Genomic DNA, 26,116 nt, shown 5'->3' with positions numbered 1-26,116 from the left:
ACTGCACAATTGTCAACCCATTCAAAATGTGGAGAGAAAAATTGTGAAGATATTTTTCCAAGTTTTGGAATGTGTGCTATCCAAAAGTAGTGGAAATACTCTAAATTAAATGTAACTAATGTAAATTCAAGGTGTGCTCAGTGTGTGTTTGGATGGATGTGAGTACATTTTGTTCATGTGATGCTTTAAGAGAATGTCTTTCGTTTTCTCTGATGCTGTATTTGTGACACAACTTCTATGATTAACTAGGCAAGTTTAGTTTTTTGTTGTGGTTGTTTTTTTTTTTATCACATTGATGTCAGGTTTTCCCCTTTAGAAAGTTTTCCAGCAAAAGAAAAAAAAAATACCTGTGGGAGAATGTGTCAAGTGTCTGAAACTTTTTTCTCTCTCTTTTTGCAAAGTAGCCTTGGAAATCTGTCATTTGTAAGAGACGGCAATGTTCAGATCTTTTGTTGCATTCACATCATTCGGGTGTTGTGGTTTCGTATGTTTTGATGTTTGACAGATGTTTGACAGAGTTTGCATCTACAGGTAGATAAACAGGTTCATCATTGTATGGATAGATAGTGTGAAAGAGAGAGGAGAGAGCCAGAGAGGAGGAGAAATAGATGAACCGGAAGACTGACTGAAAGAGGGAGAGGGAGAGAGACAGACAGGCAGACAAACAGAGATAGGGAAAAAAGAGAGAGAAGCTGGTACCAAGTTGATTTGCTTGCTTCCTAATACTTTCAGCACATTGTGTGGTATATTGTCACAAGAGGGCGCTATGCAACTTCTTGACTGACTCTCTTTGAGCAGACACACTTTCTTCTACAGTGTACATTCTCCTCCTTCTTCTGCACGTGCTCAGAATATAGGCTTACACCAATTTGTGTTGTGTGTGTGCATGTCATGTTCAGGGTTTGTTTGGATGTTTGTTTGTTTGCTTGTTTGTTTTTTTCTTGTGAAGGCAGATGTCTATTTAAGTTAACTTTTATCATCTCAAATACTTCCTCACAACCATCATTCATGATAATTTGAGGATAGGATGTTCTCAAACTCATGTTTGATGAGGTGTTGTAGCTCGATCAGTGGACATGATCACAGGACTATCAATCACGAGGTTCGTGGTTTGAGTCTCCTGCTGCAAGCGATTTCACCCCAGGCAAGACACTTCATCTCTATTAGCTAGAGTGCTGGGCAAGAGACACTGAAGACGTGTGTCTGAAGTGTTGGGTTAATTTTGATAATGTAAAGATGCGGTGTTAGATTCATGATCTCAATATAACAACTTTCTCTGTAACTTTCCCTTTGCTATACATACCTGGAAGATTCCCTGAAGAATTCAAGGAAGATGGAAGAATGAACGACATCTTTTGGTCATCACCATCATGGGAATTGGTAGAATTACTGATTAATTAAACAATTCATGGGCATCTATTCAGGATGGATACCAGTCCATTACAAGTGTTCATCTACTTTTATCGTGTTCCTGACCCAAAATGATAATCGTTGAGAATGCATCATCTGAGATATTCAAAAGGTTGGCCAAAGAGGCATATACCCATGAAAGATGAGAAGTTGGTTTGGATGTTGGGCTGTTCTGTGAAATTTTTCCTCCCCATTGTCTCTTTGATTTTCTGTCTTTTGTCTGCCATCTGTGGGGTCTGCAAGTTATTGGCAAGTGAGTTGGTTGGGGTCAAAGGGTTCTGGTTGTGTTTGACTCATGATGGTGGAATGCCGAGGAAAAACTGGAAAGTTTGGCCGAAACGGGCAAACAATCTACCCAGACAGTGCTCTTCATTGTAAGGGGCAGACAAGATGGCTTGTTTAGAGTTGATGGATGACATCACCCAGCAAACAGGGCAACAAGGAAAAGGTCATCTTTTTTTTTTCTATCACTAGTCTTTGCCAAAGACCCTCTGGCTGTCGTAGTTTTGAGAGCAAGTGTTTGGAGAGGGTTGTCATTTGTGCATAGGACAGTGGAGGCAGCCCACCAATGAGAGTCAATCCTAGCCCCAGCAAAGAGGACGTCGCTTAACCTTGGCATTACTAAATTTTCCAACCAGTATTTGGTAGAAAACAAATTATGACCATTCAGCACTTCTCTAGTTTAGTTGAAAATAAAGCTTATGCATACATGCAGTTTGCAATGACTGCAGATGGGGGGGGGGGGGGGGGGGGGCACGCCTCTTGCAATGCCATTTCCACATTAAGTAATACTTGATACATAGGACCATCCATCATGAAGGTATATGTCCCTTTAAGTTTGTGGAATGAAATATTGGACCCTGCAAGTATTTTGGCGGTCAATGTCTGTTTTAAGTAAACCCTTTTTTAGGGAAACTAAACACCGTAAAAAAAGGGAAAAATATTGGTAATCGTGTTTATGTACCTTTTTGTGAAATGCCCCATTCTTGTATGCAGTTATGCCTAAACAAGCAGAGGTGTATAATGGTATATTTCTGACTGAAATCGTGCATGTGGATGACAGAGCATTATTTTACTGGTAGCTCTGTCTGTGTTTTGGTACTTGTAACCAAAGTGAAAATGGCATGAAGATTTATGAAGTTATAGAGAGAGTACAGTAGTGTTGTTGTTGGTGTTGTTGGTTTTTGTTTGTTTGTTTGTTTGTTTTAAGTGTGTGTGTGTGTGTGTGTGAGAATGGCACTTCCTGTCCTGCTAGGAGAAAACATTTAAGCTATTAGTATAGTTGTTGGCTTCAAAGATAATGATATTTACTATTACTCATTTTGAAGACAATGAGTTCCTGATTTTTTGTGTGGTGAGATTTCAGAGGCTCAATATGAGATTTGCGTGGTTTATAGCCATGAGGGTCATTTGGCTATGAAGTAGAAAGTGAGTTACACAGCTGCTGACTTGGCTTTGAAAGCTTAATTCTCAACAACTGCTATATCTTTTCGCTACCCCCAAAGCACCCTGACGGAGGCGATAGTACATTTCATAATTTGCGGTGTTGTCATCACGCTTTAGAGAAATCTGAGAAGGCCAAAAGTAAGTTCAGAGAGAACAGCCTTTGCTACTTGAGATCTTGCTGTAATGCTAAACAAAAAAGGAGGGATGGGAGGGGGTGAAGGGGGGGGGGGGGGTTAACTGGTGAATACCAAGTTTAAAATTATGAACAGTTCAAGTGGAGGGCAGCAAGGCAAATCCCCTGTCTGGCATGACGTGTTTGATGCCATCCATCTCGAGAGAGAGAGACAATATGTTTTCCTCGGCAACGAAAATTGAATAGTGAGCACCACGGTTTGTCGTGTTTCAATATGCCCTCAATGCTGCCAGTTTAAATGAATTCACATTTTGTTGGCATTTTTTTTTTTTTCGGAGGGAGAGGAATGATGGCAGATTCTCTTTTGTAATATTAAGTGAAGGAGAGATACCGAGAATTGTGCGCTGATGACATATTTATTTCAGAGGGAGGTAATGTGTGACCTGCCAAAATGACTTCAGTATGGACCCATCAGGAGAGATACACCGATGTGGGATATCATATTCATCCATCAAGTTATTTTTACCCATCCCGTCTAGTTATTCAGGAACAATTTTGCGGAGGGTACTTACCGAAGTCTACTGCATTGTACCATACTTTTTATCAAAAATTGAATATGTTCATGTATCACCTTGTTCTAATTTCACCTTTTAAAAATTATAAGGGGTGTGGTAGATACTACAATCACACGACTTCATCCTCAGGGTTGCCATCTACACGAGTGTACAAGAACTTTGTCGAAACTCCTGCATGAGATTGACTTTTCTCTTTCTTGATTTTTTTTTTCATACTACACAGAGGCACTCACATTTGTCTAATGACTTTTCTCTTGTTTTTTTTTTTTTTTCATACTACACAGAGGCACTCACATTTGTGTAAGTGACTGGTACAGTGAACCCTTGTTATAACAAGGACCTAAAAACCTTGATGATCACCTTGATATACTATAGAAACAAAGAAATGTAAAGAGTTGTGAACTGCAAAATCACCCTGTGGGGGGGGGGGGGGGTGTATCCGACCTCTTTATAACGGTTTTACTGTAGTAAAGTACAGGGTTATGTTGGTGAGGTTATGGATGATGATATGGTCTAGGGCTAAGTGCAAAAGTCAATCCTATAAAGTTCAATTCATCAACTGGTCTAGGAACAGTTTCGGGATCATAATCTTGCAAATGTTCTCTCGAATACAAATGTACAAAGTGTAGGTCCTACGTCTTGTTACATGTATGTACGTCTATGTATCCTTCCCAACTACATGTAGATCAGATCTGAATCTATTTCAACTTTGGGTGCATTGTTTGACTCAATATAGTTCCCATATCAGTGAATCAGGGCACAAGTCATTTCTGGTAAGAGTGAGATTGCATCCGTAGTGATGAAAAAATGTATAAATATTGTAAAACGAGGAATATTCGTGTACAAACTACAATGTAATTTCTTGAATTTTGTGAGAGTCAAGACTGGCAAAATTAAAATGCACGCAAAAGTTCTTGTCTACACTATATGCACTGAATGTTAGAGGCAACTCGCGAAAATTTCATGCTGTGAAAAAGGCCGTCGGCTCCAATTCGTGAAAATTTCATGCTGCGAAAATGTCGTGTTTTGCAGTATATGTAGGCCTATGTATTTCTGTGTGTGTGTATGTTTGTCTTTTTGTATGTGTGTTTGACTATGCATGTATGTAATATTAGTGTGTGTGTCGGTTTGTCTGTGTTTGACAGGGCTCCTTTTCTTTAGTTTAAAGAGAAGTTATTTCACCTTCAGGGGACACTCTGTGTGTTATTGGGAGTGGTGAATGGGGTGTTCTGTCTGGAATAGGGACTGAATGAGCCTTTTGTTTGACTTTCTGATCACCCTTGAAAGCTCTGGTATGCCAGGCAATATGAAGTGGAATTGGTCCCTTCTGAAAAATCCAAGATTCAAGATTAGTCTTTGTCCCAGACCAAAATGTTTTCTCTTTACCAAATGAGTTTAGACGAGGAGCTGGGAGCATACAGTTTCTTCTCTTCCTTTCGAGGATGATTTGCTGTCAAGGGCCCAAAGCCATGATGGAATATTGTTACCTTTTAATTCAAGCATGAAAACTCAGCTCTGTAAGCTGTGTATGTATTCAACAGAGTCTGAAATCTATGTTACTTTAAGTTTAGGCAAGCTTGTAGGCCTATTTAGCTCTGAATATTGTCGCCTTTCAATGCAGGCATGAAAGCTTAGCTTCAGAAGTTGTGTAGTTACTCGACGGAGTCTGAAATCTATGTTACTTTAGGCAAGCTTGTATTCAGTCCTTCCCTTTTCCTGCCAGCTGGAAGTACGTGGAAGGATGTCAGAGCAGAAACCACGGATGAAAAGATATACCACAGCCAGTGTACTGCTGCCGCTAAGTGCCGTTCATCAAGCCCAATAAACCACGCCAATCAAATATGTGGAATTGAGTGTATTTGGAAGTCAAACATCAGGCATAGCATTTCAGCTGCGAGAAATAAGTGAGTGAGGAGCGTCGTCAGCGGAAGAAGTCACATTCGCTTGGGACGCGTGGTCTCCTATTACACTGATTGGCCTACCGTGCGTCCCAAGTTTTATGGTTAATGCAAATAGCCTTCTTCTCCCCCCCCCCACCCCCTTCAAATATATGAAAAAGAGCAAAGAATGAATTGTACCTGGGCTGCCAATGCTTTCGCCATCCCTTGTACACCTTTCTGTAACAAATACAGACTCTCTGTCACACAGACAGACAGACACATACTTGTGCTCACACATTTTCACTCCTGGGTCAAACTGTGCAATGGAGCCGCGCAGTGATGACAAGGCCTCCCAATCGACTCACGAAAGAGTTGATAAACGCAACAACTCGAGAAACAAGATTGCAAATATGTATTTTGATAGTGGGTATTGAAACGTGTTTCAAATATATGAAAGTTGATACTAAATGCACTGTAATACCCGCCAACTAAGTATGAGTCGAGAAGATCATTGCAGCAAAATAAATGCTTTAAAGCTTTTTGTGCTGAAGCATGCTCAATGGATAAGTGGTATCTCTGTTGCATTCTTATCTTTATTGCAAGCCTTTCTTCCTTCCACTTACCTCTTCTTTTACTGTAGATGAATGTCTAGACTTTCTCTTTCATTCTTTCTTGTCTTACAACTTTACCCCCCCCCCTCCCCCCCACCCACCCATTCTAGGCATTGCCAGTTTATCTTATGGAGTGTTTGCACAGGAAAGTACCATCCTCTACAAACAGACGTAGCACATTGTTTGCCCAAACCTTGGCAACTTGCGGTTTGAAGAGGGCGCAGAAAATCTTCATGAAGGTAAAAGAGAAACAGAAAAAGAGATGTAGAAAGAGAAAGAGATAGAGAGAGAGAGAGAGTAAAAGGGAAAGAGACTGGGGAAAAAATGAGACAGTGATACATTATATATACTTCAGTCTATGCCTCTTGCCATTTGATATTTGCACATTCTGTTGTCAGTTGCGCATTTCGCGTCAGTAGCGACCGGATGTTGCCGACGACGACAGCGGAGGATGACAGTGAAATATGAAGCTTCGTCTTCGTGCTCGGCAAACTGCCCCCCCGTCGTGTGTTGACATGCGATGTTCGCCCTGTCGCGGGACTTCACGAGGGATGTTTAATATCGGAATATATTGTACGCCAATGTCTTCCTTGGGCTTATGAGTCCCCTCATCACGCGTTAGCCCCGTTCTCGACAGACTTGTGCGTATCAGTATCACTCTCTGTCATATATAGTTTGTATTGATCCTGCCTAATGCAAATCCAGCAGCCGCAAATATTGCCCCTTCGAAACAGACCATGATGATGTGCAATATTCAGGATTGTGTGTTCGGAGCGTGTATAATGGTGCGTGCTGGCATGCAGAAATTTGCTCTCCCATTCCTATTTTCAATTTTCTGACGTTTTCTAACACTCGGACTGTGTTACAAGACTTGCTCAATTTTGATTGTGTTTTCTTTTATATTCATGTATAAGCCAAATCTGCACCTCAGTGAGCTCCAAACTTCTTTAAGTAAGGCCTCAAAATGTAATGAAGATTAATGTGGAAAATGTAATTCTCTTTGTTATCTATGTAGTATCGTTTTTTGTCCTACATCAGTACAATCTAGAGCTGTCTGCCTACATAGCATTGAGCAAAAAAATATATTATATATATATGTATGATCCTTTCACAAAACGAGCTCATAGTATATCAACAAGAAATGTACCTCTTTCTGTGATCTGACTTCAGCTTTTGGATCCAATCAATCAGATGAAGGAAATGCACGATGTAAGATCTTTAGATGTATATACTTTGTTATGAATGTAAGATGTTTAGATGTATATACTTTGCTATGAATGTAAATCAAATCAAAGGCAGTTTGCATTTAGTAGGATGTTTATGTGCATAGAGATGGCATCTTCATGAATCCAACTTTATGGGTAAATTACTGCAAGGCATATTTTTCTCCGTGATTTGAATTTATTGATATGTTCCCCCAGATAAAAACTCCCGTGCAGCATTGTCTGGTAATGACTCTTCTTGTTTTTTGCTCTCACAATGCAATGCGAGGGAATGCAACCTGCCTAACGAATTGGCACAGTTTTTCAGTGGATTCTCCGTCAGTATTTACCTCACTGTTTCATTCACCAATCATTTTCATTCATTAGAGTGCTCTCCTCTCAAACTTTACGATGTTTTCCTCCCCATTTTTTGTGGAGTTAGTTCTTCCGAGAGCCTTCCCCGGTAACTGGTGATAAATTGGATGGAAAATAACCGCAGTTCTTCCGAGCCTTGCACGACCGTGCTGGGCCATGTCATCAGAACATGTACATGTAGGACTCGGGTCAGAGTTTAGCGCTTAATTGCCCATTTGCCCGAGGAAGGGTCTCATGTTGTCTTTTTTCTTTCACTTATTTCTTCAGAGAGAGATCAAAAAAAATATAAAGAAAATGTTTTTCTTTCTGTCACTATGCCATTCTCACCTGGAAAGATGAAGAGCTTTTTTTACCCAGCAACCTATGCTGATGAAACAAAGGAAGAATAGTTCTGGAGCACGAAAATTGTTTTGTTGTAGTTTTGGGTTTTTTTTTTTCAAGTGCTTGACATCTTCGTGGTGTGAGTTAATGCTTCCCAGATGTGTAATATGCAGGTCAATGTCAATGAAGAGGGACTTGTAATATGTGTGGAGAGCACGTACCTTTCAACAGCGTACAGTCTGAAATTTGAATGAAGAATGACAGATATTATTCAAGAATGTTAAAGGGAATCGAGTACGACATTTCAGTATGATATTGCAGATCTGCAGTTTCTTGTTATTGGTTTGATATAAGTATTGAAGAAAATACTGCCTAGAATTACAAAATTAGTTAGAAAAAAGGACTTGTGTACTGCAATGGATTTGCCATTAGTGTTTCAAAAAGCGTAACTGTCCATTAAAAGCAGTTGCACCTGTTAAAATAATCTACTAACGAAATGGACATTGTCTTTTATTGGTATGCTAAGAATGTTTTCCTTTCTTTTATAGCTCCTTTAAATTTTACCAAATATGGACATTCAGAGTGAGAATATTGTGAGGAAAGATACATTTCATATTTAGCATGTCACACTGACATTGCAAGTGAATTGCAGCTTGCTTTTAGTCCCTGGTTTCACTTTGTTGGTGGGAAACTTGCACCAGTGAATTCAAACTGCAGTGATAAACTTAAGTGCTCCCATAGTTACGATATGCTCTGATACATTTTCTGTTACATACGTAATATGATGGGTTTTGTTCTGCATAGTGTCATATATCAAGCAAAGATGAGTATTTGATATCTGTGTAGATATATATTCATGCATTTGTTGGTTTTATATATATATATATATATATATATATATATATATATATATATATATATATATATATATATATATATATATATATATTTGATATGTATCTGAGGAATAAGTTTTAAGAACATGTTCCAAATGCAAGTGAAACGTGGTAAGGCCTTAACCCATCCTCATTACGAGAGACATTCCAGAGGTATTCGGTGGCTTGATACCAACCACTGGGCCACAGCGTGAGGGCTTCCCATCCCCGGTGAATCTGGGGGTCAAATCTCGGCAGCAGATGACCCTAGCTGATCCTCCCCCGCAAAATGGTGAGGATGATGCTCCCCCAGCCGCACTCGACCATTATTCTGCTCTGCACTGACCCAGTCAGGCACAGTTATCACTGCTACCATTAAAAGTTATCTCATATGAATGTCGTTCCCTATAGTGCGTGGAATGCGTCCTGCTGAGTTTAGGATTTGATGTTTCTCAGTTTGTTGCATTATTGTGATAACTGCGAGTCATTTTTCTCAAATCTGTTGTCCCAACCAGATAGGCTATTGGTTGCATGCATTGTAAGACATTTTCATGCTGTTCTTGAATCCGCATGAAGCATTTGTAGTGTGAGAAATTACCCAAGTTTTAATATTGGGATGAACTTAAATGATGCTAAATTTTGTGTGGTAAGCAATCTTTGTAAGGGTGTTGACAGTAGTCAATACACATTGACTGTCACAGTGCCATGGATTGTACCTCCTGTGTTAAAGCAATTCTGTCTCCTTTGAGTTTCATGGGTGGGAAGGGGAAAGGAAGGTTCTTTATTGATCTTTTACTTCAAATCATTTGGTTGCCTCAATTTTGAAAACAGGTGATTCCTCTGGTAGTACTTTGTAACATCAATAAACTAAATTTCAGTATTACATACAAACTGAATAGAAAATCTTGACTTAAGTGACAAATTCATCATCAAAAGCACATTCACTGGATTTTTTTTTTCTTTCAAATATAAGGTACTCAGATGAATTATCATTGTAAGAATTTACAACCAACAGTGAGAACTGAAATTGAAAAAGCGGTTCTTCTGTATTTCTCCACAATTTCATTCCACATATTCGCAGATTGTTCAGTAAAATTCAGTGCTTGAAGCAACATCCTAGATTTCCTTTCTTCCTCTGGCAAGTAAGATGCTATCAAATGTACTTGCCGTTTGATCCTGTAATGTGTAACAAGATTCATAGTGTCACTACATCTGTTACACTTCCCCACCACCCCTCCCCCTGAGGAAAAGATGCTCATTATCTAGATATGAGATTTCACCCCAATAGTTAGTTTGTTAATTATCGAAATACATCTAGTGATGGGAAAGGGAGGGGTAGGAATTGACATGCTTTATGCATAGTTAAAAAATGTTCGAAAACATTTGATGCTGAGAGCGCTTCCGTGTTATTTCTTGTGACGCATTGGCCGTCATCGTAAAACAGTGCTTGGCATTTGCACAGCCTGCCAGAGTTGTCGAGTGAAGTTTTCTCTCGTCCCCGCACGGGGGTTGGAAAACCTCGAGTGCCTTCTCTAAGCCTCTCTCCGTAGGCCATTTCACTCTCGCATCTCCATGGCAACAGCATTGAGGACATGAAACTTTGATGATGATTTCAGGGAGGAGGAGGAGTAAGTAGCATAGGATAGGGAATGTCTGGATCTCCTGCAAAGTTTCGGGTTGTTTCTGACGAGTAGTTTGGTTGCAATATAATGCGAACATGTCTGACATTGTCAGGGGTGCTACGTGCCCCGAGAAATGTCACGGAACGAGGCATGCGAACGGGGGTGACAGCTATAGTTTGCACGGAAACTTTGGGGGGGGGGGGGACTCTTCTTTATCTTGATAGTTATCATGACTGTGGTCGCCAAAAGATTGATGAGAAAGCTTGTATAGCGATGATGTGATGTGATCTATCACTGTCAAGTGTATGTATTTGAGCGTTGAAAAGCGGTGCTGTGGAGATTCGGGTCTTCATGCATTTCTTTATCAGATCAGTGCAAAATGTAAATGCGAAAGGGTATTTTCTCATTTATTTATTTTTTCCCCCTCAGATGTTGGAGCACTTACAGAAAGTTGTCCTGTTTTTTTCTAAAAAGCCACCAACTTGTTTGCAAGATATTTATCAATCGCTAAGAACTCATTCTGGATGGAACCCCGGCTGTGCTATTATCTGTCTGAACATTGAGCTGTTTATTGAATTATAATCTCTGGATTAGTGGATGAGATGCAGGAAAAAAAAAATTAAGTAGTACCTTAAGCCTCTTTCTTGAGTGCACCACACATAATGCCCAGATTGCCTATTTTGTAGCTTTTTTAAGAGCCTATAGAAATGAGGCGACCGAGATGCAAGCTGTAGTTTGTAGATCAAATGATGACATCGAATGGTGATCAGTCGTTGAACTGTGTAGTCTGCTTTAAATAGAAAATCCAGATCTAAGATCTTAGATCTGAATTCCACACACCTGTAGCTATGTCCTAGCCTTTCAATGCATCAGTCTTGGAATTTGGAGACACAATAACCATGGAATGGTACAATACCATCATTTCTTGAAGAAGGCTATGTCTATCTTTACCCATCGAGTCCTTGGAAATTGTATTGCAGAATTCACCGTCTTGTCTTTTCTACACTGGCACTTCTGAATTCTACTACATATCTAATGTCGTAATTGAGGAGAGAGATCGATGAAATCTGCATGAAGCAGAGAGAAATTGACATGTATAAAATGCCACTTGAGAAAGTAATAGAGCTTGAATCTTGTGGTTTGTTTTGCCAGTTTATGGATCAATAATGGATGATATAGCAATTAAAAGGCTTTAGAAATTTCTACAACCAAAACAAACAATTGTGTTCAAACAACAAGAGCTCAGATGAAAGATAATTTCTGTTACTCTTCCTTATGAAATGCTGATAAAGGGTAGTAGAGATGATACTAGAACAGTACGTCAGAACCACAATAGTTTGTTTTCATTGTTCATTGTCAATCTCAGCCAGGGTTTTTACCAGCAGCTCTTATTATTTGTGGTAGAGGTTTAGGGATGTGGGGAGCTAGGGAGAGCTATCCTGAGAGGGAGGTTATCAAAAGTGGGTCGGACATAAATGAATAGGTGAATATGATATGTCACATGTACATATGATAATATGCATAATGATTATGATACTCGGCGGGGTAAGAAGAGTTTCGCGTGTTTTTAATTCAGCGGAATCAAGATATCAACTACTGGAACATATGGCAAGCAAAAATATTCGCGTGCTTTAATTTTCATGCTAGTTTCAGGTTGCGCGAAATGCACGAAAATTTCAACACCGTAAAAATTTCCACTTTTACAGTACTACAGTTAGATTGAAGCCCATCGTAAATGGAGAGGAAAGCAATAAAAAGAGTGTGTGGGTAAAGGAGAGAGAAAGAGACTATGGGGCAAGAAAAAGAAAGGGAGGAATAAGCAGGCACAGGTGAATGTGTCAGGATTTAGTCTTGCTCTCTTTTTCTTTCTGCATTTTTTTTTTTACCTGCAAACAGAGCATAACAAAATTGAGGGGGGGGGGGGGAGTTACCCTCCAGGTAGGATCTATTTCTGGTCCCACCACCATTATATTGGTGTGTCCTCATGTGACAAGATATGGGTGTAAGGCCCAGCAAAGAAAGCAGGTCGCGTTGTTCTCCTTTCTCCCTTTCTCTGGATAATGCTGTCTGGAATGTGCACTGAATAGCGCAAGGCAAGACAGAACACTTGCTAGATTGGTATCGGGAGTTCGCAGTGTGTTCATGCCAAGTAGTACTATAACTGTGTCACTGTTCCTTTGAATGGTGCAGCATCAGTCCATAACCCTCTCGTTACTTTATGCAACCTATTTTGTACACAATGTCAATGGTATTATGATGTGGTGGACATTAGAGGGTTAAAGGTACACAATTCCAGGACTCAAGAGGGCGCTGTGGATGGCGTGATGATTATGTGTATTCTTATATGAGTATGAATATGTGTATAGTAGATAGATAGATGAATGGGTATATGTTATGGTGGAGATATAAGGCTGTATCTTGATAGATAGAAAGGGAGGTAGACATATATGTAGAGATGTCTATCTAAATGTGATCACATACATTTATTTAATCCATTGAAGACTGATTTTCGTATGATGCACAAGTCTGATTTCCCCAGTCCAAGGATGTATAATCTTCAATGGGTTAATTCTGAAATGCTGAATGCTTCCAGTCCTGGCTGGTATTTTGGGCTGGTACTTAATGCTAAGTTGAATAGAGGACTTGCAAATGTCATGCATGAGCATATAAGAGACTAGTTGCTTGATAGAGGTCAAGTATCCAATCAGTGCATTTGGAATAAAGTGGGAATCCTTGTTACCCCAAGGCAGAGCTCTGCCAAGTAGGCCAAGACATATTTTGGGAGCATGGAAAATCAGAAGAGAATCAACAACGGCAAGGCAGCAAGGGAGAGACGACTGGCGAAGAGGGTGAGGGTAATTCAGGGTCGATCTTAATATTTCAGGGCACATCTTTTTCTGGGTCAGAGACTTAAAATGCTCTCTGCTCCTGCCCACCCCACCCCGCCCCAACCCCACCCCACCCACTCACATAATGTCATTGATGAGTCTTGATAATCTGTTGAATTATGTATCAGCAGTGAATGGGGAATTGGTTCTAATCCCATGCATGGCTCCCCTGGAAAAATCTGAACCCTTGTGCGCCACTGGCTGCAGCAGCAGCACAGGAAAAAAAGTATCCACTAAATTATTTCTCAATCTCAGACGTAAAAAGCAGTGGGTGGAATGAAGGAGCAAAGGCTAAAAAGGTGTAGGATGGAGATTTTCAAACAAAATTGCTTGTCCAGTGCCAAGCCCATGACAAATCTGTGATTCACCCAGCAGTTGCAGGCAAGTTCTGAGGCTAAGTATTAACTTTACAAGCAGAAGCTTGAATACGAAAGAACAAGAAAGAAATAGATGGTCTTTCCTCTCTATCAAAAGTATGTGAGATACCATCGACTCTTTTGTACGTCTGTCTCGCTTCCCGCAAACATCAAACTGGCCACTGACGTGGGATTTGCAGAGACCGCGGAGCAAACAAGGCCATAGTTCTTGGGCACTGCTCACTTTCTCTTCAGCTATTGTGTGGATGTTCGTGGCAATAAAGATGTTGTTCTATCCTCATCTCCAAGGAGAGTGGCATATCTCGCCGGGATTGATCCATATTTCATCTATTAGCCCCGTGCGCCCAATTTTGATTGCATGCGCACCGCTCGGCGTAAAGCATTCCAGCTCCGATTCAAATTGTCTCCAGCTAGGAAAACAGGATGCGTGCTGGTATCTATTCCTTCCTCATTTCGCTCCCGCCGCCGTGTCTTTGTAGCTGCATGTACGTCTGCCATTGTGTTCTTCCAACCTCTTCCATCTCCCTCCCATGTTTGTCCACAAATCTATGTCCCCCCCCCTTCTCTCTCTCTCCCTTTCTTTACCTCTGTCTCCATCTGCACATTTCCCCATATGCATTTGTATTAAATTTCATGTTACTACCTCTTGTTTGGTAATTGACATCATTCACTTTATTACTGATGGCAGTGAGGTGATATGTGTTTTATGTTTTTTGTGTTATATGTTTTATATGTTTTGTTTGTATATTCGGCACGAATATTTCTCTCCTCCATCTGATAGCTTTTTTTCATGAGATCATTCTCCCTCTGTCTCCTGTTCTTACATTCCTCTTTCCCTCTCTCCCTCTCCCTCTCTCTCTCTCTCGCTGTCTGTGCGAGCTGGGAATTGATGCGAGCCAGTTTACTTTCCGCTGCGGAGGAAAAGCATACAATCGAGGATTTTTACCTGGAATTCATCTCATCTCATCTCATCTCACGCCCAGCCCCCCAATGGATTTGGATGCATTGATGAGATACTAATTAACCAACTAGAACCTGGTTGCTGTAGTGCAAAGATTTTGTGAGAATTTCAGAGGAAATCCCGACGGAAATGGGTGAAATTATTTCCAGAAGGCGTAAAAATGATCATTTGTTGTGATTGCAGCACTGGAAATTGTCACGGAAGAGGCATTGGTTGCATCACAATCAGCAAGACATGGGACACGCCAGAGAGAAAGTGGTATTATCTCTTTCGGTGAAAGGAGATGCCTCATTTACCGGTGATGAACACCTGTTTTCGCCTACATTGTTGAGGAATAATGTATTATTCCATCCAGGCACCATGGAAGCACCATGATGGCATTTGTAACGTCTTCACATCTTGGGGGTTTTTTGGGGGGAAATTTTCTCTTGAAATTGTTTGTGATCGCCTTCATATGAAGTCAAAAGGTTTCTGTTGTGATTTTCTTCCCGTTTCATTTATTTCATTGATTGTCACTCATTGTTGGCTGAATAATGTGTCATTGATTTTTCTCTGAAGGAGCAGAACAGGAGATTCTGTCAAGATAGATTTTTAGTGGAGTTTTTGTTTGTTTGTTTGTTTGTTGTTGTTGTTGTTTTCTAGATACAGATTTCTTTGAGTAATCCTGTGATTTGTGATGAGCCGAATTGTGGATAGCCATACAGAATTTTGAACTAATTTTCTTGGGAGTTTAGATCAATGTAATTCATATTCTACCTAACACACGCATACACGCAAACAGTCTAGGGTGAAATACAATTTTAAGAAGGTGTATGTAGGGAGGTAGGTTTGTGGGTACATATAGTAGTTTAGGAAGGAAGAAAGGAAGGATTGATATTTAAACATGATGATCGATTTAAAATGATTGTGACCCCGTATGCTTGTATGAGTAATAGATAACGAAGTGGAATAGAGGTAAACGATATAGATAGATAGATAGATAGATGTACAGTAGATGGATGTATGGCTGGATGAATGGACAACTTAACATATAGACGAGTAGATACATACATGTAGGCATTTAGACGTAGATAGATATAGATAGAGAAGTAGATAGTTATAGAGATAGATTGATAAATGCAATGTAGGTAGGTAGGTAGATAGATAGATAGATAGATAGATAGATAGATAGATAGATAGATAGATAGATAGATAGACAAGTAGATAGGAAGATAGATAAACAGATAGATAAATTGATGGCAATATGTAGATTGATAAGGGATAGATACAGAGGTAGATAGATAGGGAGGGAATAAAAAGATTATAATATTATAAGGAAGATGGGAGGGGTGGAAAGAGAAGGGTAAATGTCCAGAATAAATGGATGTTATTATCCGATGTGGGAGACACATCATTACAGGTGATATGTTTCACAGGGTCATTTGAGTTAATCTTTAACCCCATTTGAAGATGATTTTCTGAATTTCTCCCTGATGTTTTTTGATGTTCAAGCTATTACGGGTATGTTCACCATCAAGTTCTTTATTGCTTGCGGCAAACTTGGCACACTTGAAGACGAAGGGGGGGGGGGAATTGGGGGTTGGATGATAAATGCTAGCACTCTAGCTGTCCAATAACCAATTCAAAATGTACACCGTCGAAATTTAATCAAGAGTATAGATGATTCATGTCCCATACGTGATGGGACTGCAGCCTCGTTCACATTTGTTTTCTCCCAGACATTTCCGGCTCCACAATCACCTGAGACTGAGAGAGCTTGAAGAACACTTGAGGGGTACACGTGTGCCCTCCTGGAGTGTCGGGGCAAGTCCTTGGTCTTCACCTCTGTGATCATTGTGGTGCCATCAATCTCTTTGAATAGACTTGGTCCTTCCTTTATGTGCAAGCGGTTGTAGGAGCAAGTCTTCAGACCATTACAGGTGCATGCACCTATCAATGTTGAATGCATGCATGTTCTGCAATTGAAAAAAAGTTATGCAGACATTGAATATAGCTCATTGCTGATCTGGTTTTTAGTGTATTTTATATTTAGGGTAAAAGATAATGTGGTTGTGTTATAGACAGGTGGCTGCCAAGGCAGGTTTGACTGTACATGTATATATTTTATTTGATACCATATGTTTTACAAGTACGAAATTTTATGAATTGAGCTAGGATTTTAGAAGTGGTTACATTTGCAATCAAGAACCTCACCTATGGAATGAAAAACAAATATTTTTCCTTTTAAACAAGAAAACGTAGTGATTTTCACCTGTTAGATGATGTAGAGCATATTTCTTTAACCCGTTGGGGAAGGGCTGATTTTGCTACAACACGCATTTCCCATAGACACCTGCCCAAGTATACTCGTATACTCAGAACTCGTCCTCAACGGGGTAAAGGAAAGGCCATATTATTGTGAGGCTATACTTTCGTGAGTTTTATCAATTTTGCAAAATCACTTGACTTACAAAATTCATGACAATAAAAGCACTGCAAAATATACCATGCATTGAGTATTAGTTGAAGGGATAGAAAGAAGGGGGGGGGGGTAGAGAGTGAATTCATCTATACAAATGTAAATAGCAGAACAAGGTTTATAAGGGGCACACAATATTCCTTTTTTTTTTTCTTGTGATATTTGCAATTGTTACAGTATTACAACCATTTCAATACCTGTACCAAGTACCAAGGCATCATGTCTCCAAGGGTACAAAAGGTTTCGAATGCCTTTGTGATGAATTTTCTTGCCATATACTGAACTTTTCACTGCATGAATAACAGATGGTTGTAGTGGCGGGGCTGTTTAGCGCTTGACATTTCGGCGGATTGTTATCATGAATCTACGCTCGGCGCTCCTTGTGTGTGCAATTTGAAGTTTTCCTCATCTCCAAGTAGAATTGTGGACTATTTTCATGATATGATATAAGGATGCTGTTTACACCATGCTCTTTATTGGCAAATGGCAGTGGCCTCAATTTTGGCATGGTTTTTGGATACAAATTTGATCTTTGTGTAAGATTACACTGCAAGGATGATAGAAGATGCGTTGCATAGAAAACAAGTAGAAAAATAATATGAATTGGGTTTATAGAAATAGCTGTTTCCAGAGAGAAATAGGTTTTGAATGAAGGTCGGGACTCAGGAGAAGCAGATCGTTGGAAACACACTGTAAAACCAGGAATGTTCATGTATACATTTCAATTTTGTGAATTTCTCATTGTTCTTATCACTTTTCCGGAGTTTGATTTTCACATTACCTCAGGCAGCTGGACAAGCGCTTTAATATGTAGCACCTTGATACATGGTACTTTATTGATTCACTGTTATGTCAAGTCATATCCAGTTTGTTTCCAAGAAATTGGACTAACTTCCTTGTGTTATTGATATTATTTTTCCCTAGTCAACTTGCAACAGCATGAGTGGTTTCCAATGACTCGGCGCCATAAAGGTGTAAGATCAATGTTAAGTGTTTATTTGAAATGAGAGAACCAGGTATTACTATGGCATCATACTATTCTTAGCTGCAGACATCTACAGTATATTAGACCCACATGAAAATGCTAGAATACCCATTGGACAAATTTCCTTATTTCATATAGAGTATTTTGTTTTGATTACACTTACTATATTTTTGATAAATGAATTGTGATAATTTGATGTCAGAATGGTATTATATAAATGTTAAAAAGCTTTCATATTGAAAAAGAAAGTGTTTAGCATGCCGCCTCGATATTTTCCATCAGCATCATGTTAAAAAGATATATTTCCCATGGAAATATGATAGAATTCTTGTTGGAGGTGGAAAAATAAATGGAATGAATTGAAAATGAAATCATATCAAACCAGAATGGGGAAAAACAAATCATATGTGAGATATCATTGTCAGATTAAAAAAACAAAATATTTGTATTAATACAGACAGCATCGGACAAAGCAATAATACATGTAGGTACAGGAATGTCACTTGTGATGATGTATCTATTCATCATTCTGTATTGCATGAAGAATTTTGCCATATGTAAATGCAAAGTCTGTTAGCCCAGCTTATGAAATGTAGACAAAAAAAAAACAAACAAACAAACTTATGCATTTGTTGATATGTAGAAAATTGCTGCTAGCTAAACTATTTCCATGCATAATTTACGGGGACGTAGCAAGTGATTCCAGCATCATATGTAATATATATATATATTTTCCCCCTTTTAAGACAGATTTGATCTCGTAAGTGTGTGAAAAATACTCGACAGAATTGGAAACTGTGCGTGAGATTGGCAAAGCTCTCCAAATCTGCCCCTAGGTAGGCATGAAGTATATTCTTCTGATCCCCAGACAGATTTTACAGTACACTCAGCTGTAGTTTAACCCTCTGAAGACTAGTCTCGCATATACTTGGGCAGGTGTCTATGGGAAATGCGTGTCAGAGTAAAATCAGCTTGTCCTCGACGGGTTAAAGCTTTCACTGGCCAAAATGCATAATTTTAAACCCACAATCCGCCTTACGCACTTCTAGAGGCTTTGCAGCACGTTGTTGCCGTGGAGACGTAATACTCCAATGAGAACACAATTTGAAAAAGGGGAGCATTGCAGTGAGTGACAGACAGATAAGAATTGCATTGATATTGGACATACATATTGAAAGAAGAATGTTGCAGTTTGATTTGAGTAATGGTCATGTAGTGTGAGGGGTGGTGTTGAAGAGCTTTTCTTCATGTGATTACGATCTCACTGACTCCTCCTTTGTTTCACATGAGAAATTGAAATCATTGATATCTCCTCAAAATACCAATTTACTCTGGGACTACACTGAAAGTACTGAATGAAGGAAATAAGTTCTAACTAAAAATATGAGAAAAAAAAAGGTCATTTTTTTTATTTATATCAAAGACAGTTTTCAATTTTGCAGACAAAGGTATGGATTACTGTACAGTAAGGTTTTAGGTAAAAATTTGATTTACACAATTCCATGAAGACAGCAAATAATTATAGGTAAAAGTTGCATTGTGTATGAAGAACGCAATTCCTTGTAGACAAGTATGTAGTTTGCCCTGCTAGGGATATTCCTTGCTTAGAGTGTAACTGCCATAATCCTCAATATTTGAAGGATTCTTAGGGTGCGTTTAACAACTCATTTCTGGCGCAGAATTAAGGTTTCCGAGGAACTTTCAGGGAGTTTCGGGCAGTTGATAAATGCAAAGCTGTTTTGATTATGGGATTAGAAGCACCTTTCTGAAATGCTGAAAAATGCAATGGCAAGTGCATTTCTATAGAGTTGATAAATGCAAAGTCGTTTTGAAACGGTTTATAGCTTGGACCTGCCCACGCCAACCAACTACACATCTCTGCTCCCGGGTCAAACTGTGCAATGGAGCTGTGCAGTGACAAGACCTCCCAGTCGACTTACTAAATGCAACAACTTGAGAAACGAGATCTGAAAGACGCTTTTAAGCGTGTTTTTATAGTAGGTATTGAAACGCATTCCAAACATGGAAAAGTTGATAAAGGCAGCCTTATGAGAAAAAAAAAATGCTGTGTTGAAGAGCAACTAAAAAGATGATGATCTATCGAGTTTCCACTGGGCAGCCATCTCATCCACCTGGAGAAGGTCAAAAAAGGTCAGAGAATATAACCAGCTAGAGAAGGATAATTTGATCGGCATGGAAGGGAAAATGCGGCAATTAGGAGCGTCATCCTCGCCCGGCCGAACGTAAATGGTCATGATGAGCCGAAATGTAGATTAGTTAAACAGGATTTCGCTCGTGGTCCCCGGCCGGTGGAACCTTATTGCGAGGGTGTCCGCTGCGGAGCGCAGAGAAAGGAATCATGGCAATTCATCATGCACATTCCCTCTCATTAGGACGTCTGGCCTGCCGCTTTGTACCGGGCGCTCTGTCCCACCCCACCCCCAAGTGCATCCGCCATAATTAGCCGGGCACATGCAATGCATGGCAATGCAGTCTTGCCAGAGGTGGACAGAGTTCCTATTTGATGCAATTACGTGATGAGGGAAAATGTGGAAGTGGGCTCCTTCCCGTGCGCGCCCTGCTCGCAGGCTTTTGCCTGTTCATCGATCTAATCCCACATCATAGCGATCCTCATCACATCCTACGTTATACAGGGAGGGGACTGGCAGGCCAACCTCCCCCCATTGGGAGGGTGAATTTGGGAGAGGGGTTCTTAACCCGTTGAGGATGGGCTGATTTTGCTATAACATGTGTTTCCCATAGACACCTGCCCAAGTATACTCTGAACTCGTCCTCAATGGGTTAATGATGTAGTGACGGAGAAAGGGTACCAAATCACGCCCCCTTTCAAAACTTCATTGTGGGTACTTCAATAATAAATACACATTGCAGACCACTTGGTAGACCGAGAGAGTGCCCATAAAGCAGGGCCATGACAAATGAAAATATTCCTCCTACTTGCCGAATATAACCATTTGCTGTTTAGGGAAAAGGCCCCCCACATTTTTGACGTACAAATGCCCATTCACTTTTAGCTGCCCTACAATGATTATAAGAAATCCCAGGTAAGCGGGCAAGCAGGTTTGTAGCAGAACCCGGCATCAAATATGTGAAAAACCTGAAGAGAAATATATTTCAAAGATAATACTTTCTGTCGTGATCGCAGGAAAAAAAAAATTGCCATTTCAAAAATGTTCAAAAAAGAATTCAGAACATTGGCAATGTAAATCACTCACTCATTATATGTGTACTTTTCCCACATACTATCCTTGTTTCAACCAAGGCATGTGTTTTATTTGATCAAGTCATTTTGAAATGTGTTTATAGCTTGGACCTGCCCATGCTATAATCACTGACAACTACACATCTCTGTTCCTGAGTCGAACTGCGCAGTGACGATGCCTCCCTCTCGACTCATGATAGAGGTGATAAATGCAACAACTCGAGAAACACAATCCAAAAGGCCTTTACAAGCGCATTTTGATAGTGGGCATTGAAACGTATTTCAAACATGGGAAAGGTAATAAATGCAATGACAAACCACCAAGTGTTCATTATGTACAGCTGAAAGGTAGCTTGATTACTCCAAAGGAGGTGTAATATGTTTGCCTTGAGCTTGATATGCTGCTAGTGATACCTTCCCAATCGTTGTTTGCCGAACAAACAATGACAATCATTATGTAACCAGAATTCCCCTGTTAACCAGTCATTGCTGATTTCACCATCATTAGATCCCTCCTCCAGAGAACAGGCTGTAAAGTAAAGGTCAAGGAAATTCAACTGTCTCCCTCCCTCCCCCCCCCCCCCCCCCCCCCCCGAACGTAGTCTAGATTCTGGACCATTTTTACCCGGTTTTCTTTCTTGTGCTAATAATAGCATAATATACACTTCACTTGGGTCAAGCCAAGCAAGGTGATGTTGCCTCCCCGAGAATCTACTTATTATAGAATTAACAATTTTTTAATGACAGCTTTATCACTTGACACATGCAGTACTTGTTAGTTGTACTTTTTTACATTAGTATAGAATTTTTTTTATTTTTTATTTTTTACATTAGAATAGAAAGAACAGTTTAGGATCTAGACTAATTGAATCTCCCCCCCCCCCCCATGGTTGTCTTGAATAGATATTCAGAATTTCATCTCTCGCACTGATGTATATATGTACAGAGGTATAGCAGCATTTGTGTTCATGACAATGAGATATTCGCTTTATTTTTCTGTTTAAAATATTCTCTGGGAGGGAATGAATTCATATTTCTATGAGCGAGTCCATTTATCATGTCTGTGCTCGTGTGAGCATACATTCCTAATGCCTTCATGTAGAATGCATAATGTCACTCGCCTCCTCTGCACTTGATATTACAAATTATGCACTCATACTATTCCCGAGTGAAGTAGGGGCTGATTTCTTCTTTGCCCATGCATTTCTTCATGAGGTGGCATAGTGTTTAACCCGTTGTCATATTATTAAATGCCCATATGCCTGTGTGTGTAGAAGGTTTTTCCATTCAAGGAGAAGTCGATTGGAAAGTGTTTAAGCTTCACTCTCAGTTGCCATCTTGCCTCCGAACTCACTTTGCTGTGAAACTCATAATAGTTCTTCCTGAAAGAAAATGTCATAATTTGCCACAATCTGAAGAATACCTTTTGATTACTCTCTTTTGGATGCGTAGAAAGGGTTGTTTTGATACATCATCACTCTTTGTTGGCACAAATAAAGGTAGTTGAGATTAATTCTCCATTGGATACAACAAGGATTTTTGTGTGTCTAGAATTTGTAGACTAGTTTAAAAAACAAGTAAGGTATATGGTAGATTACTCAGTGATGTATATAGCCTCGCTAATGATCTGTGTAGAATGCCTCTACCATAACATTCTGTGAGATACAATGTCTGTGCATAGCTTAGCCTATGTTGCCTACCCATCCATAATGTCTTTTAACACAGTGAAATTTGTCCAAACAGTGATGAAAAAGGCATATTCAAACATTGGCTTAGATATGACTGAAATACCAAGTATTAGGAATTATCTACTAATGTAAGTAAAGGGGGATAATTTCATGTGCATGAACTCATCTTTGTTCTAACCCATTAACCCATTTGATTTTGTTACAACACGCATTTCCCATAGACACCTGCCCGAGTATACTTGGGACTCGTCCTCAACGGGTTAAGGACGGGCTGATTTTGCTGCAACACGCATTTCATATACACCTGCCCGAGTATTCTTAGGACTAGTCTTCTGGGGTAATTAGGCTGTCATCTCAAGCTAACTTGTGATGGAATTTGTCTTCGATAGCAATAATGCACACAATAAGAGAGACAAGATGTATACTCCCAAATATTAAAGTCAGAGATCTTGTGCAGCTCACAATTTCATTCTTCCGGAGGAGGAATTCCAAAGCAGCTAATGATCCACCACGGGGACAAGCAAATATACAGTTGAACCTCTCGTATCCGGACAAGTCGGGACCGGGGCTCATCCGGATAAGGGATTTGGCCGGATACGGGAGACTCAATGCTTTATACATGTACATATACATACACATGTACTGATGTAGCCCATTGTAGTACCACATGTAGTAATGTGTATACTGCAACCTTTTCATTGTTACATTTGGGGATGTTTCAGGATGTTGAAATGTCTGAAGGTAAGCTTTGGAAGGAAATTTGATGCAATGTATGTTAATCATATTGGAAGTAATATGTAATTCATGTGTGTTTGGGTAGGAGTTCTCAAGGAGTTGGGAATCCCCCTTTCTTCCCGTAATTACTAAAAAAAAATAAAATCACAGCGAGATTGCGTCCGGATAATAGAGAGATCCGGATAAAGGGAGGCCGGATAATAGAGGTTCAACTGTATTCAAAATGTTAGACTTCATTTGATGTCAGCAAAATGAAGGGGAAATGAGGCAGAGTAATAATGACAAGGCCACCGTCATAATATCCACCTTTCCAGCAAAGATGCACACTGTATTTTTGCTTTCTCTCTCTCCCTTTCTCCCACAAGCTGCTACATTATAGTGCTAGCACCAGTTGGTTGCACTGCAGATTAGTCTCAATTTTCAGTCCTTTTTCTGTAATATAGAGGAGCCATCCTGTATCCGCACTCTCATATTGCATCACTCGGTCATGACTCATCTCATACTGCTTTGCTGGATGAAATATGAATCAATAAAGCTGGGCAGTTTTGATCATCATCTAGTCAAATCAAGATTAATGCCTGGTTGTGATTGTTGGTGTAGAAATCATAAATAGGTGGCAGAACCTGGTTTCACAACATAAACCTGTTGTAGGTTGATTAGTCTACAGATCCAAACCTTATCTGCTTTGCCAGAATTGATGTGTCCTGTACTTTTGGTATAATAAATTGGCTGACTCTCCCCTCAGAGCATATTTTCCTGTTGACTAGGAAATATAAACTACTTGTTTGAAATTATGAACTTATGCATAATTATGTTGTCAAGGTGCAACCGAGAGAAAAAAAATCCTACTATTGGAGCATCAGCAAGGGACTGCTGGAGGTATAGACTAATACTTGACTGCAGCTGAATTCACTGCAGGTTATCTCTGGCTGAAGTAGGGAGCTTCTGCACAGAACGCATCCTGGCCCGCGATGCCACAGGATCTGGCCACATCCTGCTACTGTACCTACTACAATCAGGGAGGTGGAACAATAATTATAGGAATGTTCAGGGAGGGAGAGAGATGCACATGATGGTGGTCTGATACATGGAGCTCTACCACCGTTTTCTGTCACTTGTTTTCTTCCGGAGCCATGGTAAATCAACTTACTATCTATTTCTGATCCATGGATGAGATTTGTTTGAAGAAAGGAAAGAAATACAAGCTTGAAGTGTGTACTGGATAGCAGCCAAACTGGTGTTGAGGCCTGGTGCTTTTTTTTAAAGAAACTTTTTTTATCCCTCCACCCTATTTCACTCCATAAAGGTATTTTTGGTTCATTCTGGATATGCTATCATGTGTGGAGAAGATTGGTTAGGATGGTTGTTCCTTTTTTTTTTTCTCTCTCTCGTTCTTCGTCTGTCAAAGATGAGACGGACGCTGGCTGGACCGACAATCGGAATCGGACACACTTGGCGTACCTTGATGAATGGCCACTTTCCTGTGCTTAACCCGAGGCGGTATTACCGTAAACTGCTTGTGGCATTGTGTTTTCATTTATTTATTGATTTGTCATTTGGGGCATGTCTCCCCCATCCTGTGTGTATCCCTTGAGCGAAAGCTGTTTATATCTATTCACCGCAAAGAGTGCATGGATCATTGTTTTCACCGACCTTTTTTTTTTCCCCTCGTGCTATGTCTTTCCATAATATTGAGTCTATTGATCAGTAGTATGTCAGTGATACCAACACCAGCCCACGCGGTAATAGAGCTACAGGGGGTCTCACTAAAAACCTCTACCACCGGTGGAGCCGGCATCATTCTCAAATAGGCCAGCCAGAGGAAATATAGTGCTTGGATGCATCATGATCGAGCAAGGTGTTCATATATTTTTTTTCATTTGTCTTGGATCATAGTTGGATGTGCACTGCTAGATTTATTGCCCAATTCTGCCTTCTAATGGATGATTGTTGTGAAAATAGCTTTGTCAAAAAAGGAAAGAATGGACCTACTACCTATTCATTAATATGCTAACTTGAGGATTTGGTAGGTGCTGGAAATCTAATTTTCTCACAGGAATTCAATGGAATCAGAGCTTTTCTCCATGCTTGCTGGAAAGTTGGTCTATTTATTAACCCATTCCCTATGGGAACCTGTCGACCTGTGTATTAAGTCTATGGGGATTCCAGAATTCAGTATGGAAAGGGTTAAAGGGACTGTACAGTACTGGTTGAGGTAGGGATTCATGTTTTGAACATTCCTAAGTGAGATAATGAAAAGCCTTCTATGAAATATGAAAGAGCATGTAATTTTAAGAAGGATTCAACGTTTATTTGATGAAAATTGGATTTCAAATGGCCGAGATATCCAA

General features: G+C 39.9%; 1 protein-coding gene across 1 annotated transcript in view; it reads left to right on the top strand.

Annotated features, from left to right (window-relative positions):
* The window catches only part of LOC140242416 (dystrophin-like), a 278,004-nt gene that overhangs the window by 197,574 nt on the left and 54,314 nt on the right, over nt 1-26,116 (top strand). The window lies entirely within an intron of this gene.

Source organism: Diadema setosum, chromosome 19 (assembly GCF_964275005.1).
Source record: "Diadema setosum chromosome 19, eeDiaSeto1, whole genome shotgun sequence".
In the NCBI taxonomy this organism is placed as follows: Eukaryota; Metazoa; Echinodermata; class Echinoidea; order Diadematoida; family Diadematidae; genus Diadema; species Diadema setosum.
The sequence above is the reverse complement of the archived record's forward strand: the minus strand, read 5'-3'. Positions and strand labels throughout refer to the sequence as shown.